Source organism: Hevea brasiliensis, chromosome 16 (genome assembly GCF_030052815.1).
Source record: "Hevea brasiliensis isolate MT/VB/25A 57/8 chromosome 16, ASM3005281v1, whole genome shotgun sequence".
NCBI lineage: Eukaryota > Viridiplantae > Streptophyta > Magnoliopsida > Malpighiales > Euphorbiaceae > Hevea > Hevea brasiliensis.
The window spans coordinates 44,659,731-44,684,723 of record NC_079508.1 but is presented as its reverse complement, the minus strand read 5'-3'; the positions used below and the strand labels follow the sequence as shown (position 1 = coordinate 44,684,723).

The window sequence follows — 24,993 nt, the reverse complement described above, 5'->3', positions numbered from 1 at the left end:
CATAAAGCTAAAAGAGATTATTGTTCAAATATTAGAATTGGAAGCGCAAAGAGTGAAGTCTTCCATAGCATGAAATTGATTAGAGATAATAATCTCCATCTTATTGACACATGCGAAAGCCTAAAATACACAGAAAACAAGATCGTGATCTAACACGATCAAAACAAGCATATATGATAAAGCATCTCGAAATACCACAAGCCAAACCTTACAAAGAACCTCTAATTCTTACATTTGCAGTTGTTGGAGGATCAATGATGTGATGCCATCTTTCAAACTTGAAGAGTAGGTGTAGCAATCAACATGCCTACAAAGCAATTCTATTGTGCGTGAAAGGTTGAGATAATACTTGACAAGAGTCCTTGAGACTGCGGTTGGCTTCAAGCAATCCTCATTCATGTCCTTCCATGCATTTCGCACATTTTTTCAATCTTTTCAATCGCCTCCTCTCGTGATACACCATGTTCATTCATGTAACAATCCACACTTGAAGGACCATCTCTCTTCTTTTTCTTATCCTTCAAATATTTATGACAATAACGGTACATATATATAGTTTAGCTCTTAATTAGTTAGAAAGATGTTTCAGGTAACAAAACTACAAAAATATATAAATTTCAATAATCAAATTATGATAAAGTAAAAATATTCTTGGATCCAATCATTAAATTAAAAAAAAAAAACCCATAAATTTTTAGAAGTGTCATGTTACATGTATAAAACTATTTTTAGAATCTTCAACTATAAGTTTACGTTTTCAGGTTAAGTAGTTTCTTAATATGGTGTCAGAGTCTCATAAGCCAAAAGACATCACTATAAGAAAATACCAAATATCAAAAATGAATTTAGCGGTGGATTAAAAGTTCGTCGCAAAAATACTATTAGCATTGTATTAGCGACGAATCAGTGATAGATTCATCGTCACTGATACTTCACTAATCCATCGTTGATACTTTAGCGATGATGGTTTCAGTGACAGACTAAAATCCATTACTAAAAGTCAATTATTTGAATTAATGATGAATTATGGTCGTTACTGAAAATCTCATTACTAATGCGTTTTAGCAACGGAATTACGATGAATGAGTGATGGATATGTTACCAACCTATATTATTGCGATGGATTTGCAACATATTTTACAACAGATCTATTAATCCCTCACTGACTCTATTTTTCTTTTTGTAATGTATAGAGTTCGAATCTTGACAATTCTTATTTATTAATTAAAAATTTTAATACAAAGATAAAGTAGCTTTGTGTTTATTCACGCTTCAAGTCTATCGAACATTTACGTGTAGGTGTATATTAAAAATATAAAACTATTTTTTAGAGCACTCATTTACAAGCTTATCTTTTAAGTTGAGTGATTTCTTGATACATTCAATTAGCATGATTAAATAATAACTAATTTATCAATAAGTTTTAACTCAATTGTTTGCAAAGTTTAAAATTCGAATCCCAATCAAAACTAGTTGTATAATAATAATAATTAACGTGATATTATACCTCGCGTTTTGCTAAGTCATTTTTCAGGCGAGAAATCAACCCAGAAGCGTTGACAACTTTTGGCTTGCTTTCTACCCACTCGTGTTCCTTCATCCCTACAATATTTTCCATCCCAATGAAGGATATTGCCGGAAGTGCTCTATAACCACCGGTAACTAATCCGTTGCGCATGTGTTCATCAAACACTGGGATAAACCAATCGTTACAACACTGTGCCTCAAGGAAGTAAGAATTCACCATTTCGTTGAACTAATAATACCAATATATATATATATATATATATATATATATATATATATATATATATATATATATATATATAGATATATATTAAACTGATAAAATAGATACCCGATCATGCATAATTATGTTAATAGACATTATTGTCTTTAATTTTTAAAATTAATTTCTTTCTAATAAATATATTTATTTATTTTTAAAAAATCATTTTTATTTTAACGTATCACTACAATTAGTGATCTAAGGAAACAAAATAGGAGATTATTATTTTTTGCTGATGCACTATTAAATAATATTAAATGAAATAGGAGACAAAATAAATTATTGTCTTTATATAAAATTAAGAAATAGGGACCAAGTTTTTAATTTAAAAGGATATGTAACATTTAAATAAATTAGTAAAAAATGATTATGGTCCCAATGCTAAAAATTTAGTTAATTAGGAGACATGTACACGTTATTGTCCTTTTTTTAATTTTTTAATTCTTAAATTAAAATTTAATCATATATATGTATAATTTAGCTGACCTTTTTATAAAAAAATTAATTAATAAAAAAATAAAGACAAAATTTGACATAAAGGAATAAAGCAAGGAGAGTATTACAATTTAGTGTTTATTTATTTATTTATTTATTTTTTATGTTCTAATGGGATCTAAATATGAACAAACCCCAAAGTCATATAGTGCAATACGAAACTAGTATTTTGTGAGATGTATGGTTGTAGTATCATACTCTTATAATCAGAGATACGCATGCTCTACACTTGCCTCTTTAAGAGGATCCTGTGTATTAGAAATATCTTTGTTATGATATCAAAGTGACGTCCCGTTATCATATGTATAATGTACAAAAGGACACAGCTAGTGAGTACCTATGGAGAGGGAATAGGCATAGCATGAGTACATTATATGTATGGTAAGGGCTCCCGACTTATTTTGGTATCAGAGCCTGGTTATACTTGTATTATACATCCTTCACTAGTAAGTAGGGGAGAAATTTTCAAACTCTGATATTTCTCTTAATCTCTGTATCATTGTTTTCTGCCATCTTCTCTCATCTTGGTATATCGGCTAGAAACTAGTAATTGCTTAATTCCTTCCTAGAAGGTAGAGCGATCTCTAGCTACAACGCCACGTACCAAAATATGGCTTGTCAAACACCTAACCCTGTTGCTGAAACACATCTCCAGACCCCTTCTCCCTCTGAAATTGTCAATCTCACCTCTTCTCTCTCTTTCTCTTCACCACTTCGAAGAACACTATCTTCCAGAATTGATAATCTCGTGGAAATATCTACTCTACCTGAAGATGCTCAAGTTGGAGAATCTCTCTTACCTCTTCTCAGTCCCTATAATATCTACAGACAATCTGGATCTCTAACCAGATCTATCAGATCTCTCATTTCTTCCAGAAGATCTTTATCAAAAGAATATGTCCAGGCCTCCAGAATGGATCAATGCTCTCTTTAGAGTTCATCTGCTGAACAGTATGTGACCTTAGAAATCCCTCCTCAGCTCATTCCCAAATGGAGACAAGAAGGATTTTCTCACCTCCACTTTGGAGCCGTTAGACTTATCCTCAGTCTACATGGAAGACGAGGGCCTCCAGTGACAGCAAGAGTATCACTCCTGGATACGAGATTCTTACAGTATGAACATGCAGTGATAGGAACATGTCTTACCACTTTGCATGTTAGAAGTGTGGTACTGACGTTTTTCCCGAACTATAATCTTTCACTCAGGGATCCACATCTCAGCACCGCTTTAAAAGTCCAAATCCAACTCACTGGTGCGGCACAAGTCACATCCTCCATGATGGCTACGTTGCACTATCAGATTATCTACAGGCTGCAAGATCATGCAGTAGATCTATCCTAGCCATCCGTATCAAATGATGCTCTGCTCATATTAGCAGACACTGAGACCACCCCAACAATTGTTCAGATACCTAGGCAACTGCCTAGAAATGAGCTTGAACAACTTATCCCAAAGGATTAGTTAACCAATTATGAAAGGCTCCATTCAACCTCTCAACCAATCCAGATCACGGAATCCTCTTTCAGGAGAAATCCTGACGGTACAGTACAGACTTCCTTCCAGCCACCACGGCATTCTACAGGATCCTTACCTGTATTCCAGACCATGATGGTCTAGCCATTAGAAAAGGAGTAAGAAGATTTTCCCATTGGAGCAGTAACACCTGACAACCATTACATCTATCCTCAGAAGATAGATGGTCACTGTCCCTGGGATCTCCCAGGATCTGGAATGTGCGATGAAGATTGTGACTGTTGTGATAACTACTGGGAAAATGAATATGACCATCCCTTGTCTGATAAAAACTGGAGGAAGCTTACCAAAAGAACGAGGAAAGCCTCTTGCAAGCCTCAACAAATTCTCAGAAGAGACTATCCTGATAATAGCCCATGGATTGGTATCCATGAGGAAACTAAGCAGAAGAAGCCTCTCCCCATCTATGAGCTTGCCCCCTTGAGATCATCAGAAAAGAAGGAAAGAAACTGCCCCCTCTTAAACCACTTTCTTCCCCTCCTCCTGCACTTCCTTTGGTGCAACCCTGTATGATGTTTTCACCTGCCTCTTATGAAGCAGATTTTCCCCCATTAGCACAACAGATAGACCAGCAAACCAAAATCTCCACCAGGCCTTTCATTCACTCATCTAAGGTTGATAGTGAAGGTCAGATAACCCCGATCACTCAAGCTGAAGAAGTTCTAAATTGACAGACAAAGAATGCAGCTGTCCAGAATAAAACATTACAACAAATTGACTCGAAGATTGATCAAGTCCTCACCAGGACTCAGCATATAGATCAGAAGGTTGATTCTTTCACTGCATTTGCCCAGAACATGTATAGAGATTTGCAAGGTAGAATTGCCCAGCTTGACAAGGATTTAAGATCCTTGATCCAGCAAAGGAGATTTAGAGTGGAGTTTAACAAGAAGGAATAAGAAATCAGAAGGTTAAGAAAACAGTTAGCCAAAGTTGAAGCAGACCTGCGTAAGCCAACAGAGGCTCCTGTTTCTTACAGCCCATTTTCCACTCCAATGGCCCATAATCCTTTCCCTCCTACTCCTGAACCTGCATACTCTCCTTTCGGCCCTTTTAACTACTCATATGAACCACCTCCAACCACATATCACCCATCCCCTTTGTTCAGACCCAATCCTACATCTACCAGATATGAGCCGAAAAGTCCTTCTTCCTCAGAAGAATCTCATCATCCAAAAAGGAAGATTGATAAAGGAAAGGACAAAATGTACCCTGATCCTCCTCAGCATATGATGTTTATACCCTCTGAACCAGAAGATGACTTTTCTGATAACTCATCTGATGACAGTGAGGATGGACGAATGGATATCACGACATTGCTCATGGCTGATCCCCAACCAACTGCATCTCAAACAGGCCCTTCACCAACTACAGATTCTACCAGTGGCACTACAAGCCCTCCCACTAGGCCTCCTCAAGCCCAAAATTCACATGTGGAAATGCCAGAAGATGATCCAATCCTGGATTTTAATCTCCCAGGTGCCCCACATCAATCCAGGCCCAGCTCAGGCCCATGGTTTACATTGGACGACATTCCCCCCTCAAAATGGAGGGATCGTCTTGCAGAATTTAAAGCTTGGCTTGATGTTCAGATGCTTCGAGAAGATGCTGATTCTCATACTGTTCTCAGAGAATTTATCTCTCGAACTACTGGCACATTACAAGACTGGTTTGCCTCCATTGGAGAATATAATAAAGCCCAGTTTTGTCACCTGAATGTTATATAGGCTATCAATGCTATTTTTGCTGAGTTCCTTGGTGATGCATCTTGATATAGCGAATAGCTACGACAGGAGTTTTTTGACATGTGTTGTTGCTTTTTAAAAAGAACAGATATTGAAAAGCATTACCAGTGCATGGCTCAGCGCTACTATTTACTAAATGGGTATAATGATGTCAACCTCAGGCATACATACATTGCTTCTCTCCCAGAAGTATTACAACCTGAACTCCACATGAGCATCACTGCTACCAGAAGAGCAATGAATGCCATCACCATTGGAGAAATCCATCAGATGACTTTAGCCTTTTTAGATAAGATGTGCGGGCAACAGAAATTGTTCAAGGACATCATTGACAATAGCAAAGCCTTGAAGAATATCTGTCAGAAGTCCCACCTTGCTATCAAATGCAAGGAAAAGAATTGTGAATGCAAGCCAAAGAAGAAAGGGCATTACAAGAAGTATTCCTCCTGGTTTAAACCCCCTTTCAAGCAGAAGAAAGGAAGAAGACCAATCAGATACTTTCAAAAGAAAAGAACGAGTACAAAGAAGTCTGATAGGTGTTACATCTGTGGCAATCGAGGTCACTATGCCAAGAACTGCCCTAAGAACCCCAATAAGGCAGTTAAGCTTTTACAACACATACAGCAGGCTTCTCACATCTCTCTGGAGCATGATGATGTTGAATTCCTGTTCTCTGAACAAGACGAACCAGATGAAGATACAGTCTTTGCCCTTGGAGCAGATACTGGCTCAGACCAAGACCACTCTTTCTCTTCAGAAGAATCCAGTTCAGATACTGAAGCCCATTACCCGTCCTACCTAGCCCAATATATCCAATCCTCCTAGTCAACTTACGGCCCAGACAATATTCCAATTCCTTTAGTTCCGCTTCGTATTCTTCCCAGCAAATATGAATGGCCCATTAGTGTCATTGGTTTCCTAGATACCGGGGCTCACAAAAGCATAATGAACCCAGCCATCTTACCTTCAGAATACTGGCTCCCCCATGAAGAATACTTCAAGGCAGCAGATGGAAATGTTTTCAAGACTAGCCTCATCACCAAGCATCCCATTGGGATTCAGTTCTTCCCTACCTGTATCTTACGACTGTGGTCATGGGTCGATCTTCCTGAGAAGGATCTACTAATAGGCTTTGACTTGTATCAACAGGTGAAGCATTTGAAGATCCTCCCCACAGGATTAAAATATAAGAGGAATTTTCAACCATTCACTTCTGTCCTAAGGTTATATTCTTTGGCTGCTGCTTCAGCTGAATTTCAAGAACACTAGGAGCTCCTCTTAAGATCCTGTGCTGATTCCCATGCACACTTTCACCATCATTACCCCCTGTGGAAGAACTTAGATTTCTTTGTCAATCTCCCATTCAAACTCAATGAAGATATTAACCTGACAAAGGCATCACACCAGGGGATGAACCCTACAGACTTGGCTCTAGCCTAAGAAGAGTGCAAACAGCTTCTCTAACAAGGCCTTATAGAACCCACTTCCTCTCAATGGGCCTGCCAGGCCTTTTATGTTGAAAAAAGATCTGAGCGATTAAGAGGAAAGAAAAGACTTATCATTGATTACAAGCCCCTCAATCATTTCCTTCAAGATGACAAGTTCTGACTACTAAAACCTGAAGCCTTGTTCACTCAACTCCACGAGGCCCATGTCTTCTCCAAGATTGATCTTAAAGCTGAATTTTGGCAATTGGGTATTAACCCCTCTGATAGGCCCAAAACCGCTTTCTACATTCCCACGGCCCAATACCAATGGACAGTCCTTCCATTCGGCCTTAAGACGGCCCCATCAGTTTTTCAAAAAGCCATGACAAGGATATTTGAGCCCATACTTCACAGTGCTCTTATTTACATAGACGATATCCTTCTCTTCTCTAAAAATGTTACGGCCCATAGAACACTTCTCTCTACATTTCAACAATTGGTGGATTCCTATGGAATTATGCTATCAGAAAAGAAGAGCTCATTGGCCCAAACTGATATTGACTTCCTTGGAATGAAGTTCAAGGATGGAAAATACCAACCGGGACCTCACCTTGCAGAAGAATTACTGAAGTTCCCTGATAAGGACTTGACGATAAAACAAATACAGCAGTTCCTTGGTATTATCAATTATATCAGGAAGTTTATTCCCTATGTGGCCACCCACACCTGCCAGCTGTCAAAGATGCTTAAAAAGAATGCCCCACCTAGGAAAGAAGAGCAAACATGTGCAGTCAAGGCGCTAAAAGAAGTGGCTTTGAATCCGCCACCTCTGAAGATCCCGAGCATTGGACATCGGATCCTTCAGACTGATGCTAGTGACACCCACTGGGGTGCAGTCCTCATTGAAGAGATATAAGGAGAAAAGCATATCTGCGGACATGCTAGTGGAGAATTCCTAGAGCCTCAGAAACATTATCATTCGGTCTATAAAGAAATATTAGCTGTCAAAAATGGGATAAAGAGATTCGAATTCCATCTCATTGGCCACCATTTCACTGTGGTCATGGACAGCTCATCCTTCCCAAAGGTTCTAGACTTAAAAAACAAGTCTCTTCCTGAACCACAATTACTGAGGCTAAAGGACTGGTTCGCCAAGTATAAATTCACAGTCCAGCATATCAAAGGGAAACACAACTTAGTTCCTGATCTTCTATCCAGGCCCAAAAACCTCCATCTGATTCAATCTTTCTCTACACTCCCTTTGATCCTTATGGCATCATCATCATCCTCTCCACATACTCCTTCTCCAATGCACAATTTCCTAGTTCCTACGCCATACAGTTTTCCTCCCGGATGCTCACTAAGCTAGCCTATCACAAAAATGGCTAAGTTTGCAAGGCATCATCTGTTCCACTACCTAAGTGCCAGAAACACTCTGAGAGGGTTACTCCCATCCTCATCTATCTTTATCCCTGATAACCCTTTCCTCACCTGTTTCAGTATCCACCCTGACAGAGAACTCATCCTGGAAGAACTATGGCTCCTCTGGTGCATGGTTACTCTCTATTCCACAGGGATAGAGTTCCCACTCATGGCCCTATACTAGTATGTCATGTGTAACACCAACAGGACTCTCCTGTCCAGATTCCTGGAATGGTTCAAGCCCATTTCAGCATAGCACTACAGTCTGAAGCGCATCATAGACACCCATGGAATTGAGGACAGGCCCATCAGCGCTTAGCCCAATATCAGGACCATGTTCATAATGCACAGGCCTTTCTCTAGAAGGCCTGATGGACTCCTCTAGACCCAAAACACTAAGTACGAATGGAGAACTTATGAGGGATCAATCACTGAAAAGGACGCCATGGGACCCCTAAGAAGACAACTAGCTGAATATCTTTGTGAAATCAACAGCTATTATTATCTGGAGCCTCCCCATGTGAATTATACATCACTTGTTCCCATCCGGTCTCTCACTGATGAGCCCATTGACTGGACCCATCCCATGTGGCAAGATTCCCAGGATCCAATAGACACAGAGTCACGGGATGCCATTCAGAGCATTGACCCACCATCTCCTGCACACCGACAGTGGCCAAAGGATTTTTTTGGAATCGACTCAGACGACTCCGACTTTGACACCCTCAACCTGTCCACCACTCCATGAGAAAAGTTAAAAGTTTGTCAGTCAATAATGTAATGATGTGTCCTTCTTTTATTTTGCTTTTACTTTATCTACTTTAAGAGTGTCGGTAGTCAGTTTTTAACCAGTTGCCTGTAATGCTAAGAGCCTCCAAGTTTATATAAGGAGTTGCTCTCTTCAGTTGTAATCAGACTCAGTTTTCCTTTCAATAATATTCTCTGAAGTTCTCTTCTATGGCTTTCTAAACCTTTTCTCTTTCTCTCCGAAAACCTTTGAACTTGTATCATACTCTTATAATCAGAGATACGTATGCTCTACACTTGCCTCTCTAAGAGGATCCTGTGTATCAAAAATATCTTTGTTATGATATCAGGTGCGACGGTCCCGTTATCATATGTATAATGTACAAAAGGGCACAGCCAGTGAGTACCTATGGAGAGAGAATAGACATAGCATGAGTACATTATATATATGGTAAGGCCTCTCGACTTATTTTGGTATCGGGTTCGAGTCTCGCCCCTGCGTAAAAAATAGCTCTGCGCTAAGAGTGGGCCTGGCGAACCCAGAGTCTGCGCAAGTGGAGTCGTGGTGGGTTTGGCCCTGTGGACGGGACTTAAGAGGATTTCGGTGCCTTGACTGGACAGGATATCCTTTTTAGCTCAAGTGGTATCAGAGCCTCGTAACGGTCTGTGTGGTCCCGGGTTCGAGTCTCGCCCCTGCGTAAAAAATAGCTCTGTGCTAAGAGTGGGCCTGGCGAATCCAAAGTCTGCGCAAGTGGAGTCGTGGTGGGTTTGGGCCTGTGGACGGGACTTAAGAGGATTTCGGTGCCTTGACTGGACAGGATATCCTTTTCAGCTCAAGTTCGTTAGGAGTTGCGGGAGGTAAGGCACTTAGCGTTATAAATCTATCTTGGAGTCCTGTTTAGTAACAGTTTTCAAAATGGTCATTAGCATTTTGATGATCATCAATATATTATCTCTCTTCTTTATACTATTCAGTGGCATAATATTTATACTAATTTTTAGAGATTAAGAGAGTGATTGTCACACCTCACCCCTCTGTAAGGCATGACATGATCTCGTAGAATACCTAATGAACTACCAAACTTCACCTACCGATAATTCATTAAGTACACTACAAGGGATTTTAAAACAATTTTCTTATATTTTGGAAGTGGTGAGCATTTTGGTAGGAATTAAAAACCATTTATTCAAAGTTTAATTACTAGTAAAAATTTTTGTCCATTTTAAATTTTGCCGTAAATTTTATAAAAATTTTGACAAAGTTCTGTTTGTAATTAGAGAAAACAGTTTTTCAAATACCTGAGAAAAACACTTCCAAAAATTTTTCACAACTCCCAACCTCCAATAAACCTCAAATAAACTCAATTCAATTCACTTCAAAATAATTCCACAATCTAATCAAAATTTATCATCACAAAATATTTAATAACTTTATTCACAAGGCATAAAGTATGAAATTCACAAGTACAAATATTAATTTACAGAAGGAAATCCAAAAAATAATATTATTATAATTTATTTACAACTGCTCAACTTTACATTGATACATACAACATTTTTATGTTTACATCAAAATTAACTACAAGGCTATAAAATAATACCCGTACAAAAGACCGGTGTAGTTCTCAATTCAATAGCAGCTCACTCTGCTGTTTTCTCCTTGCTCTTATCTGCGACAGCAAAATAAGCTATCGCTGAGTATAACAATACTCAGTGGTGCACAATAAAAATTTGAAATACAATACATAAATCATTCATTGGCAAAACACAATTTAAATATTTCTCAGTCACATTTCACAATTATCAAAACTCAAAATAACACAATTTAATAAAATAATTTAATAAACACAGTGTTGCCAAAATCATACACAACTTAAGCCATGACACAAAATTTTCGATCAATGCCGTGTTGTACACCACGACAAAGCAATCTACAACCTCACTAATCGAAATCAATGAAGGAGGTGGCTAGCTAGCTAATGAGTACTCATCCGATCTCAACCTCAACTGGCAAGCCAGAGAGGGAGGAAAATAAACGATCTCAATCCCGTAAATGGAGGAGGAAAAATGTGATACTGTCATGCTAAGTGTGAACACAAAATCAATTCAAAACAATTTATTTAAATAATTTATGAGAAATCTGATTAATTTCTAAAGTCATATTTGCGATTATAAAATGGCAACACAGTACATAATTAATCACAGAAGTCAAATTTTTGAGAATAAAATATTTAAACAAGAATTATTGTGCACAGACCTGACGTGAGTCACCTCAGTCTCTTCGAGCTTTCAAGTCTTTTTCAGCTGAAACACACAGTTTCATAGTGTTTCAGTACCATATCTTAGCATAAATCCAAAAATAAATTTAACTTCACTTTTACCTAGCTTTATTGTGCTAAACTCGACGTTCTTGAAATTTTTGTGCTTCGGGTTACTATTCACTACACTATTCAAGTCAAATTGTTGACTTTTTAAGGCTTAATAGGTATGGGAACTCCAACTTCACCCACATACCACATTTTGGTCATTAAATTTGTTGGTTTTGGTCATTTTCTCAAAGCTTAAGTCTTTTAGGCAAAATTGTCAAATTTTCAGTTTTGGTGTCCCTAATTGCACTGTTCCATTGGTCATTCTACTGTTAGAATTTGGTAAAACTTCCTTCATAGAAAATGTTCCTTATTATCTTAAGTTTATTCTCATTTTTAGATCACTCCAATTGGAGTTTTGTAGCTCAAGTTATGGCTATTTGAACCATGGATGCCGGATTGGACACAACCCAGATTTTCTGGGCAATTTTCAACTTGGGGTGGTCAAACGACTTGTTTGCTGGCAGAATTTGGGTTTGTGTTCTTCATGAAAGTTTTAGGTCTATATCTCATCTAACCACTGGTAAAATTTCAGGTCATTTGGACCTGCCTAGCTCGAGTTATGACCAAACGAACAAATACTGTTTATTTGGTCAGTTTATGCAGGCGACTGCACTTATCCAACTGTGGTCAATTTGTTCACTAGGTTTTGGTCACTTTTTAGGCATGGTTTCTAAATGAAAATTGTGTCATTTTATGTCTATTTTCATCCCCAATTGGTCCCATATCAATTGGACTTGTAAAATTTCATTTTTAGTCCTTCAAAGTTGACTTGGTCATGCTGCCAGCAGCATGACCACACTCCCTCCGAATTTAGCTTTAATTCCAATCATTCCAACACAACTCATTTGGTCATAAATGACCATTTTTCACTTCACAATAGGTCAAAGACACCATTTACTCATTTCTTACATTTTTGGTTCATAAACCCTAAGTCTCAAAACCCTAGTTCACAATTTCTTTACATTTAACCAAATCTAAACATTTCAATCTCATTACCACATTCACATAAGCTTGCCTAACATAATAAATTCAATCAAAACACATGCTTTTCATCACAAACCCTAGCTGCTAGAATTTCCATCTAGTCCTCTAACAATTAATTTCTAGTTCATGCTCCAGTTCGGCTATCTTGTCCTCATAAGATTTTGTCTGACCCTCAATCTCGGTGATATAGTCTTGAGCGAACGAAAGTTGGGCTCGGGCAGAAGCAGCGTCCTGGACCTCCTTCAGAATTTCCTGCCTCAGGAGATGAGCTTTTCCACGATTATGTGTTGGTTCACCGGGCTCTCTACGCTCAAGCTCATCGTGCGAGCCAAGAGATTATCAAGGCTATCAGGGTCGACTGCTCGATCATCTGAAGGCATATGGTGGCACCAGAACTTTGGCCAAGCCAGATTCCCCGGCGAGTGGTTCTTCTCGAGAGTGAATGAGGACCTGGGCGCCACGAGAAAGGGTCCTTACAGCAGGTTGAGAAGATCCTCCCTCGGCACTTGAGGAAACAGGCGGAGGTGGCGGTTCTTCCTGTTGAGGAGGGGAAGGAGCAATCTCCACCTCTAGGATCGGTTGTTCCGAAGGGCAGGATGAAGAGCTTAGCACTTCTCCCGAATCTTGCCTTAACGTCTGGGATGCCGCAGCAATCTTCATTTCTCGCGCCTTCTGGGTGACCTCTCTTTTTTGCTTGCAGCTCTCCTTTGTGCTTTCACCTCTAGCCATTCCTACGGAAAAACAAGTTAGTGAGATCACACAGTCGGGAGGCTAAAGGTTTAGGTTATACCGATCCCGAGTCCGAGGTCAGAGAGCTACAGTTCATAATCTTCATTGGCGATCATCCTCATAAGCCACCACTTCAGTTCGGCCATTATGGCATACGGGCAAGAATACTTTTGGGTGGCTGCCTGCTCCTTCAATTCCTTTACCATGGCGTCCTTGTCTCTATTCAAAGTGACCTTTTTAGGCCAGGGGACGGTATTGCATTACGTGAAACCTTTGAAGCCATTCGGGATCTTGTTCCTCAATATAAAGAACCGATTTTTCCAGTTCTTCAGCGAAGAGGGGAGGTCAGTAAAAAGCCCACAGTGCAGCTTGGCTTAGAAGAATCAGTACTCGTCGTCCTTTCGGTGAGAAAGTCTATGCAACTTAGTAAAAACCTTCGCTGTAGGCTCGAGCTTCTTGGCCCGGCATAAGCCTCTAAAAGCCACCAGAATCCACCAAGAGTTCGGATGCAATTGGGCTACACATACATGGTGGAACTTCAGAACGGCCTTAAAGAAGTCGTCAAGCCGGAATAGAAGCCCGGCTTTTAATTGTTCTTCATACACCATGATCACGTCATTTTCTTCAAAGAAGTGATCGGCTCGGAGATAGCCATGGCATCTGATAAGCTCGTAAGAGTCAGTCCGAAGGTTGTACTCTTGACTAATGGATTGCAGATTGATTTCTTGGAGGACCGATGGCAACTCATTCACGGGAAGATTTTCTTTCCACGAAATAGAGGCCCATTTGGATTGAGCCACCTGACCACGAGTTGGGATGGAGGTTGCAGAAGGTTCAGGTTGCCCACTTGGCCTAATTACCTCAACTTCGTCCGATGTCCATGAGATGTGAACGGAAGGCAGGGTAGCAGCTCTCTGACCCTCGGCGCCACTCATTTTCACAGAAAACAAAAGAAATTAACCAAGAAGAGAATCAAAAAGCTTACCGGAATGTGATCAGTGTCGGGAAACTTGAGAAAACGAAAGGAAACATTGAGAGTGCTAAGGAAAGTTTTGAAAATGACATGAGGAAATGACTGACTCACTTCACCCCTATTTATACCCGTCTGGGCACTAAATGCTCGTGAAGTCCCAAGCGACGCATCGATTAGTGGAATCGGTTTGCTTCCTCGACACGTCGCAAGAAAATTATAGAAACATAATAAAAATTCAAACAAATGAGATCGGCTTACTAAAGTCAAATTTCAAACTCAAGGATAGGCAAATAGCGACCAGATCGGATGCACTTATCAGAGATCGAAAAATAAATAGTGTGATAATGAAACAAGATATTTAAATAAAATTTCATTTCATTTCAAAAGATCGGATTACATCAGTTGGGCAATCTCAAAAGATGGGATTACATCAGTTGGGCGATCTCAAAAGATCGAATTACATTATTTGGGTGATCTCTAAAGATCAGCACTACATCTTACCTAGTAGCGGCCTATGTCAAAGCCTAGTCTTGTGGCTGAATGAAAAGACGTGTTTGATTAGAAAGCCAGCCACAAGTGTTGGATAGATGTGCAACTTAGATAGGGTGACTATGACTCTCATGATATTAAGTGGAGTCATCGCCGATGCCATCGACCAGAATCGAGTTGCGGTCTGGACGCCCGATGTGGTGAAGGACCAAATGAACTTCAAGAGGCGGTCACCGACATTAAGATTGAAATTAGCAGTCCTCTTGCCCGAGATCAGCCCACCAATTATACTGGTAGACCGATTCGAGATTGGCATGATCGTCACTTTTGATCTTAATTGGTAAATTAGTCTGATTCCCTCACTGTCATCAGATATTGTCCTCATGGTTCTTCGATCGCCAGGATCGTAAATTTTTAGGCGAAAGGAAAAGAAAATAGTTGAAAAAGATCAAGCGATCACCATAGTCGAATTATTCTGGAGAAGCTAGAATCGGAGAAATAGAAAGCGAAGGAGGAGAATTCAAGTGTGAAGGAGCTTTCATTGGTGCATATATATAGGGCACGAGCATTTATTACATCTGACCCAGGCGAATGCATCGATGGCAAAGCGGATGCATCGGTAACCAAAGAATTAATTGCTTTGACCAAGGCAGGTCAGATAAAGAGGAAAAATCTAGAATAGGAGAGATCGAGAAGCGATGAGGGACCCGATATGAGAAAGATCGAAAAAGGAGAGGGTCCTAATAGGGAGACCAGAAGGAATAGAGATCGGAAAGCATGAAGAGGATAAAATGACTTCCAATCAACTCTCTTCATAATCAGTGCGTGTTAGTTAAAGCTTTACTGGCGGATCAAATCTTCACCGCACGCCTCTTTTGCAGAAAAGCCCACCTAGGTAGCGGATGCCAGCGATTCTGACGATCCTGTACACCTTGATCTCCACGTTGATCATACTTGTAAGGATGGACCGGAGCCCTTGGATCAAAAAGCGAGGCAGCAGTCGGCACTTTTATTCCGACCCTTGGATCCATCTTGTAAGGCAAGACCACGAGCCGTTGGATTAAGAAGAGAAAGGGCGGATATTATGAATAGGATCGGTAGTCCATTTTGATTCTCTTTAATTCTCAGACATCGGATCATATCCCTTTGAATCTAAACCCTCTGTCTCCCCTGCGGAGATCCTGACCCTTCATTAAGAGCACCCGTTCCCTATAAATACCTGCATGCAATACTGTAGAAGGGATGGATGAAAAAGGTGGTGGTGATTATAGTGGAAAGGCTTTGAAATTTAATTCAGTCTTGCCACTTTGCCATTATGAGCTTTTAAGAAACTTTAGAAATTAGTTTTCTTAAGAATCTTCATCGAAGGAGTTCTGAACCCTTAAATCTCCATTTTCAGTGCCTGTTCATCGCCCCGAGAGGCCATTTTCTTTACTCAGTCTCATTCCCATTTCCCTGATATCGGTATATTACTCCCCTCATCCAACTTCATTCCGACTTGGTTCCTGCTACGTCGAGTAATTTTTAGTCTTTTGACCATTGGTTTCCACCTCCACAAAGTTTGTGGATACCAGAGTCAGCTCAACAGCCTCAACCTCCCACAGGTAAGTGTCTAGACTGTCATTTTGCCGAATGCTCATGTTTCATTTTATCTGTTTTTATTCTTGAAATTTCCATCATGTTCAGTCGCATTAAAAATCCCAACGTAGATTATTCAGGCCGATAGTTATTTCTTGAGTTTACTTCTTTTATTCATTCGTAAACTTTATTTATTTCTGCTTAGTTTTCATTTCCTTCGAAAATAGGTGTCCTGCCTGTGGGCAACTCATAGGTAACTTAAAAGATATGGGTAGAAGTATCTTAATGTGAAAGTTTTTGAAACAAATAAAAATAATAAAAGGTCGAATAGTAGGTCAGAGGAATAAGTTATAAGATCGAACTGGCTTGAGCCGGAGATAACATAATAGAGCGGGAATCGAGATGAGATCGGGTCCTGGACTAGTAACCAAAAGAGATTGGATATCACCAGCCAAAGAGTTTTGAAAAGGCGATCACATAGGAGATCGGCGAAAAGTTCGGTCTTGTATCCACCCTCTAGTTATAAGGCATCAGTGGGTTAAGAGAAGCTTTGTGCAGGTTTCTGGCATCTTCAAGCGCCAGAATCCTTAGTTCAAAGTCCTTACGATATACGATCCTAATAAATACTTTAAGAGATCGGGGGAGAGTTCTTACCCAATCCTCATTCAAAATTTAAATAAAACACAGAGATCGGAGGAGAGTTCTTATCCGAGATCCTTCACTTAAAATTTTAAACCAAACATTCTAAGAGATCGGGGGAGAGTTCTTACCTGATTCTCATTTAAATAAAACACGGAGATCAGAGGAGAGTTCTTATATGAGATCCTTCACTTAAAATTTTAAACTAAACACTTTAAGAGATCGGGGGAGAGTTCTTACTTGATTCTCATTTAATAAAAACACGGAGATCGGAGGAGAGTTCTTATCCGAGATCCTTCACTTAAAATTTTAAACCGAACACTCTAAGAGACCGAAGGAGAGTTCTTACCTGATTCTCATTTAAATAAAACATGGAGATCGGAGGAGAGTTCTTATCCAAGATCCTCCACTAAAAAAAAAAAAACTTTAAACCGAATACTTTAAGAGATCGGGGGAGAGTTCTTTTTCGAATTTCGCCAAAATCTTAATAATGTACGTAGAGTTCGGAGGATAGTTCTTATCTGAAATCTTCCGCTTAAAACTCTAAAAAAACATATCTAGAGATTGGTAGAAACTTCTTATTCGAGCTCTCTTAACAAAATCCAAATTAAAATAACACAACTCCAATAAATAAGATAACTTTACTCGATACCTATTCAATAAAGGGCCATCTCGTGAACTCGTGTTCTTAGGCAACCCAAAATGAGTGAAATATCAAATATTCCTTTATGTCACACGAAGGATTAACATCATCACTATCCCTACCCTCTAATTATCTTTTTAATTTATAAAGAGCATAACATTAAATCTGTTACCATCGTTGAAGGGCGGCGGGTGCCTAACACCTTCCCTTGATATACGGACCTCAAACCTAGAATCTCTGTTTTCAAAGTGGTTTCTTTTTAATCTATTTTCACAAATTGTTTTATTTTATTTCTCTCAAAATTAATGCGGTGAATCCTCAATTTTCCCACTTCGGTGAAGAGCCGTTGACGACCTTAAAATACCTTGCGACACAAATGATTGAAATAGGGTGCTAACAGAGGGTCCCTAGAAATTTAACAAGCATTTAATGTTATTGAATGAGGTTAAAGATAATGTTCATCCTTCAGAGATCTTTTTGCAATTTTGTGTTTTTTGGGTTCATGTTTGTAATGTTCCTTTCAATCATAGAAGTCAGGTTTTTATCAAAAGGATAGTAGGAGTGGTGGGCAAGGTTACTGATGTGAAGGAGGAGGATTTGCTTTCCATGGGTGGCATCGCTTCGTGTAAGGGTTGAAGTTGACATCTCTAAACCCTTACGTAAAGGTGTTATAATTCGCTTTATTTGGGGACAAAGTGTTGGATTTCCTTTCGTTATAAACGATTGCAAAATTTTTTTTTATTATTGTGGCTTATTGGATCACTTGATGGATGAATGCGAGATGATCGAGGTTGTTAATGGGGATGTTGGCTTTTCATATGATCTTTCTTTATGGGCATCTCCTTTACAGAAGCGTTATATTGCCGCGAGTGTTAATTTGACCTATAATGGTAGTCATACTGAATCGAAACAGTTAGGTAAATATCTGTTTGTATGTCATCAACTTGATCTTTAGGATGATGTGCAAGAGTTAGATTTTTGGGAAGATACCTCTAATTCTATTCGGCAAGCTGTTATGGATGGTCCTGACGGGTCTTTTAATAAAAAGATGGCTATTGGTTTGACAACGGTGGAGGTGCCCATTGGTATTGTGTCTATGTTGAAGTGACGGCTTGTGTTAAAGTGCACCTCAAGTTGTCTAGGATGGTAAGCACTTTTCCATGGGTTTGTCTATCTTTGGTGCAACATCATCGATGACACCCTAAGAAAGTGGCTCATGTGCGAAGGGTGGGCGGGATGGAGATTGCATAGGAGCAGTGGTAGGGACTAGTAAGCCAAAAAGAAATGGTGGCGACTTTCACAAAAGAAGAAGTGCTTATTCTTATGCATCATATATGAGGGTTAGTTGAAGCTCGAAGAGGAAGGATGTGATGGTTATTGACTAGGAGGTTGAATTTTACGTGAAGAAGTTAGTTGTGGCGGATGTTCACTCTCTAACCCAATTTGTAAAGCGGTGTCTTTTGTGCAACACACCCAGCGTTATGAGGCTCTTAAGTTGGAGCCTCTGAAATTTAGGTAACCCTTGGACTATTCATGCATTATAACAAGCGACTAAAAATAATTACCGGACATTGTTTTCTTATGGAGATTCATTTATGTAATTTTGAGTTTGCTAGAATAAAATGCTTATTTTTGAGTTATAATTTTCTTATTGTGGATGCTTCTAGTAGATTGAGTGGTTTGACTCTGATGTGGAAAAAGGATGTACATGTATCTATTGTGGGCTTTTCTAGTCATCATAATGAGTTTGTAATTGATAAAGGCCAACAGGAGCAATGGAGAGTCTTGGTATTTATGGGTGGCAGGGTTAGAAGCAAAAAATTGACTTGGGCTCTAATTCGCTAGCTTGCTCTCCACAGCAGATGTTCCCTAGTTAATGTTTAGGGATTTGATGAAATCATGTTTCTTTATGAGAAGGCTAGATCTCAAAGGCGTCAAAAAATGCCTGATGATTTTTAATCTATGGTTGATTCTTGTTCTTTGAATGATTGGGGTTTCCATGGACCTATTTTTATATGGGATAATGGTAAATCAGAAGGTAATAATATTCAGGAGACTAAGCCTTTCAGATTTAAGGCAATGTGGACTAGAAATGGCAATTTCAAGGTAGTTATAAAGGAAGGTTGGGGTGGAAATGGGGTAGATGGTGTTGATCGGTTCCTAAAAGATTAAAAATTATCTGACTCTTGGTAATAGAACTCTATTTCTTTGAGGCATGTGGGCAAGCGAATTCAACATTTACAAGGTGAATTAAAGAGGTTGCAAGTTGCACAATAGATTGGAGCAGAATGTTCAATTGAGAAAAGATAGGCAGAAAAGTCTTGGTAAGGTCCTAAAGAAAGTTATGGGAGCTTTGAACCAAATGCATCCATTGAAGGTCTTTGAGTCTGATGGTATGCCTGTACTTTTATTTTCAAAATATTAGAATGTGGTGGGTCAGGATGTGCTTAATTTTGTGTTGGGTTTTTTGAATATGGGTGTTATGCCTCCTTATATTAATCATACTTTCCTGACCTTAATTCCTAAAGTAAAAGCTCACGAGTCTATGAAGGGCGTAAGGCCTATTAGTCGATGTAATGTACTCTATAAATTGATAACGAAAGTTTTGGCTGTCGGTTAAGGAAAGCTCTGCACGTTTAGTCTATGAAACCTGAGTGCCTTTATTCCAGAGACTCATCATAGATAATGCATTAGTCGCTTTTGAAGTGTTCCATTCAATGAAGCACAAGTATAAAGGGAAGCAAGGTTATTTTGCTTTCAAGTTGGATATGATTAAGGCCTATGATTGGGTGGATTGGAGTTATTTACATAAAGTGATGCTTAAAATGGGCCTCCCAATTATGTTTGTGGACTTAATTATGACCTGTATATCTTTTGTCTCTTTCTCTTTTCTTATAAATGGTAGGCCTTACAGGTTTTTAGCCTAGTATGAACAAAAAGAGATTCTGATTTGGTCATTCATTACACATGTACAAAACAAGGCAAAGTTTTCTTTTTGTATGGACATGGAAGTGTTGCATATTAGATTTTTCTTTAAAAGACAATTATCTTTAAATTAAGCCTTTGTTTATTTCGTAGAAAATAAATTGTATGTCAAAAATATATTTTTCATGAAAATATTTTTCATTATTTGATTATGATGTTAACTAATAATATGTGTTTATATTATACATGCGTAAATATTTTCTTATTTTAATAAGATTATCAAAGTCGAGGACAATGACTTTTTTTTTTTAAAGAAAGCTATTTTTCTTAAAAATGGTTTAATTTTTCTTTTGACCAGAAAAATATTTTTCATTCACCTATTTTTTTAAGTGTTTCAAACACTAAAAAATACGAAAAATATTTTCTTTAAAACAAATGGAGCCTAAGATCTGAATGAAAAACAGTACCTAGCCTTTGCATCATCACGCAATTCTCCATGTTTATTCAAGTTTAAAACACTTAATAAATTAATATTACATTCAATTTTGATAGGAATTGCTTCACTCATACTTCTGGAGGGAGAAGTGGCACATAGTACATTTGATATACTCAACACTAGGCCTTTGCAATAGTACTAGACTTGTGGTAACACAATTAAGAAGGCACATCATTTAAGGAAATATAATCATCGGCAATAATAAGCTAGCAACAAGCTATTAATTCCAATAATTAACATGACTTCCTTGAAACAAAATGGCCCTTCATTCCCAATAGCCAATTCAAGCAAACTTATTGTTTTTCCTATGTATCCATAGGATTGTGGATTTAATGCACATAATTGATAAGAAACAAATTTATGAAGTGACCATGAGTTGTTCAGAAGGTAAGTATGGAATGTACATAGTATTATGAGTTTCTCTGAGATAATTTGAGTGAATATGAAAGTTTACTAAAGGTGCAAATGCATTGATTTATAATCTCATTGACTGAAAAAGAATCTGATAGTAATTTTCACTTCTATTTTATGAGCAATTGCAAGTTATCATTAAAGTGGATTAAACAAAAGAGAGCGAATGAGTGGGCCGAGATAAGAATTTGTGAAGTATGAGATACTGTGATGATCTTACTTAGACTTGGACTAAGCTTTGCTAATTTGTTTGAACTAGCTATTAGTTGGCCATTCACCCTTGTAAGTGTACCTTGACAATTGAATTGAATTGGACAATACATATTACGATACCATATCATTGAGAATTGAACAAGCGGAGGCAAATGAGTGGGTCGAGACAAGAATCCATGAAGTATGAGATGAGCTTACTTGGACTTATAACGACCATTGCTAAAGGTTAGAACTAACTAATTAGTTGGTCGCCCATCCTTATAAAGGAACATTGACACTTGAATTGAATCAGGCTAGACCTATTTTGATACCATGTCACTGAACTGAATTATTAAACAAGTGGAGGCGAATAAGTGGGTTGAGATAAGAGTTTGTAAAGGGTAAGACTTAGGCTTGGACCAATCAGGTAATCATTATTAAAAGGTTAGAACTAACCAATTAGTTAATTGGCCATTCACCTTTATATAAGCCCTTTAAACTTCTTATAATTTTTAGAGGTAGAACTCTTGTCACAAGCATCGAAAAGAGGAAGCTCTGTAAATCATATCAATTCAGCTCACAATACATGAATAATACTTAACTAATATTATCGAAAAATCTAAAAACACCAAATTAAATAATAATTTTTTTTTATTTTTTATCATATCTATTCTATAAGATTGGTGTTAATAAAAAGAAAGTTTCATAAATTTATTATTTTTCTTTAATATGCTATTAATTTTTTTTATCAACTAAATTTAAAAACATAATATATATATAACTAAAATTTAGAACATTGATTTTTAGTTTCTGAGTTTGTTTATCTTAACTTATAAGTTAGTGAAACTAGCTTACAAGCTCTAAAAATAAATTTATCTGTTTGCTTATAATATTTTTAACAAGCTAAACTTACAAGCTAGAAGAAAAAAAAAGTTGGGAGGACTAACTTCCCATTTTGATACTTATATTTGACCAAGTATTTTAGTATATTATTTTTATTTAATTTTTAAAATTTTATTCCTAATATAATTTAATATACTTTTTAGTTATTTTAATAATAAATATGATTATAAGATGTACCAAAAACATCAATTTTATATCAATAACTTATAAGTAATTTAACCAAACACATAACTGTTTAAAATTTTAAATACTTATAAACTTAAATTAGCTATAAGCATTAAGTATTTATAAATTGATCTTCATAAATTAAGTTAAATACTCTCTTAAACTCACATTATAAGGCCCCACCCAAGCAGCAAAGCTATCTACTCATTGCCTAAGAGATTTCATACTTAAATAATCTCTAAAAATATAAAGTAATATTAAAAGAATGAAAATATGAATTGAATATGACAATATGAATTGAACTAAATTAAAAAGAATAAATTGATTCTATTTTGATTTATTGATTTACATTACATTCTGTAAAGTCCATAAAATCAATAAAAATTCTCATAAATTGGATAAATTGGTCAGTTTTTTTTTTTTTTTTTTTTTAGTGTTTTTATGAAAATAATTGAATGATTATATGGATTTCTAAAAAAATACTAACTATATCGAATCTAACCAATTAAAAAATTAAATTGAAAGCTTGATTCTGTGACACCCTTACGTTTACGGTGTGGCCAGAGCAAGATATGCCACGCGATTATCTAGGAACACCTTATTTTAATTCAACTATTTTTATTCTTCCTACTTTATTTCTTTCATAGTTATGAAGTAAAATTCATGAAATATAATTCATTTAAGTTATTTATTGAAATTATAATTTATTTGAGGTTCCAAATTTTATAGAAAATCGTGAGAATCTTGCTAAAAATGGATAAAACAGTTCTTCGAAATTCGGAACCTGTGAAAAACACTTCCAAAATTTTCAATCAATCCCAAACTCCATTTCATCAACAAAATCTCAATATTTTTCAACAACATTTTCATTTCTCAAACATTCATTTCATATGATATTCATGTAAAAGTCATCAACAAATATTCACTTTTTCATTCATAAACATAATTTCCACTATTTACATCAATACTAAAATATATTACATAAGTTTTAATTACACATGAGAAAATAAAAGTTAATTACAAAATACCAAAATAAAACCTAGTGTTCTACCAATGCACTAATGACAGTAAGGTGACACGGATACTATGCAGAGCTGCAGATAATCTCACCCAGTCTGTGGTCTACTGGGCTCTCTATCGGTCTCTCCAGAACCTACGCGTGGCAAAAAGCAACGAGCTAAGCAATAATGCTTAGTGGTGCCAATAATAGAATAAAAAGAAATAACAGAAAATAAATATACATTGCAGGTTCAGATGTCTTATGCAAACCATTTTTCGTTCATTATTGGTAATCTTATTTATTATGTACTTGTTATATTCATAATTTCATTAAATTTATCCACTTTCATTTTTGGTTGCCCAAGTAACATATACTGGACGACTAGACTGGATAAACGGGTAAACCGGCACTGGGTGTCAAGTACCTCGTGCCATCACACCATTGGTTACATATGTATCTCTCGGTGTGCAACAGAACAGCTAATAAGCTGTAATAACATTAGTCACAAGGCCAAGTCTCAACACAATGTCAAAATGGCTAAAAGCCATAAAATTACAGAATGACATAGTGCCATGTGCAATACTACTAACTGAACCCTATTGGCATGCCAACCTATCCAAACCAATCTTGCTAGGTGTACTAGGACATGTTACACTTTTAAATTGTACAATTCTTGAAATTTAAGTTTAGGTGTTACTATTTATTTCATTAGTCAACTAAAATGTTGACTTTTGCATAGACAATAGGTACATTGGTTCTAATACTCCCAACATACCACATTTTGCATTCTAAAATTGTTGGTATTGGCTGCCAATACCATTTCTAAGTTTAGTGTTATTTATTCAAAATTTTCAGATTTCAATCCTCATATTTACTATTCCATTGGTCATTTATACAGTAGGAATTTGGCAAAATTGACTTCATGAAAGTTGTTCTTTATTTTGTCTAGTTACATTTCCTTTTTTGAATCACTCCATTTGGAGTTTTTTAGCTCAAGTTATGGCCTAAACACCATAACTGGCCGGATTGGACAGAATCCAAAATTCTGGGCAAAACTGGTTCTGCCAGATTTGGTAACCTAAGTTTGGTTGGCAATTTGACTAGGTTATGGTCAGAATTTGGATTTATGTTCTTCATAAAAGTTGTAGGTCTATGTATCAGCTTTTTGCTGGTAAAATTTTAGGTCAATTGGACCTTTCTACGCTAAGTTATGACTAAATGAATAAATACTGTTCATTTAGTCATTTTGCCCAGGTAGAATGCAAGTCACCTGGATTAGGGTAATTTTTAGGTTAACTTGGTTTGGTTTTCTGAGCAGGGTTTCTATACCAAAGTTGT

The 24,993-nt window shown here is 37.4% G+C and overlaps 1 pseudogene; it reads right to left on the bottom strand.

The window, feature by feature from the left end:
* Window positions 1–228: 228 nt before the first annotated feature.
* LOC131174777 (probable terpene synthase 6) overlaps window positions 229–24,993 on the bottom strand; it is a 41,338-nt pseudogene continuing 16,573 nt past the window's right edge.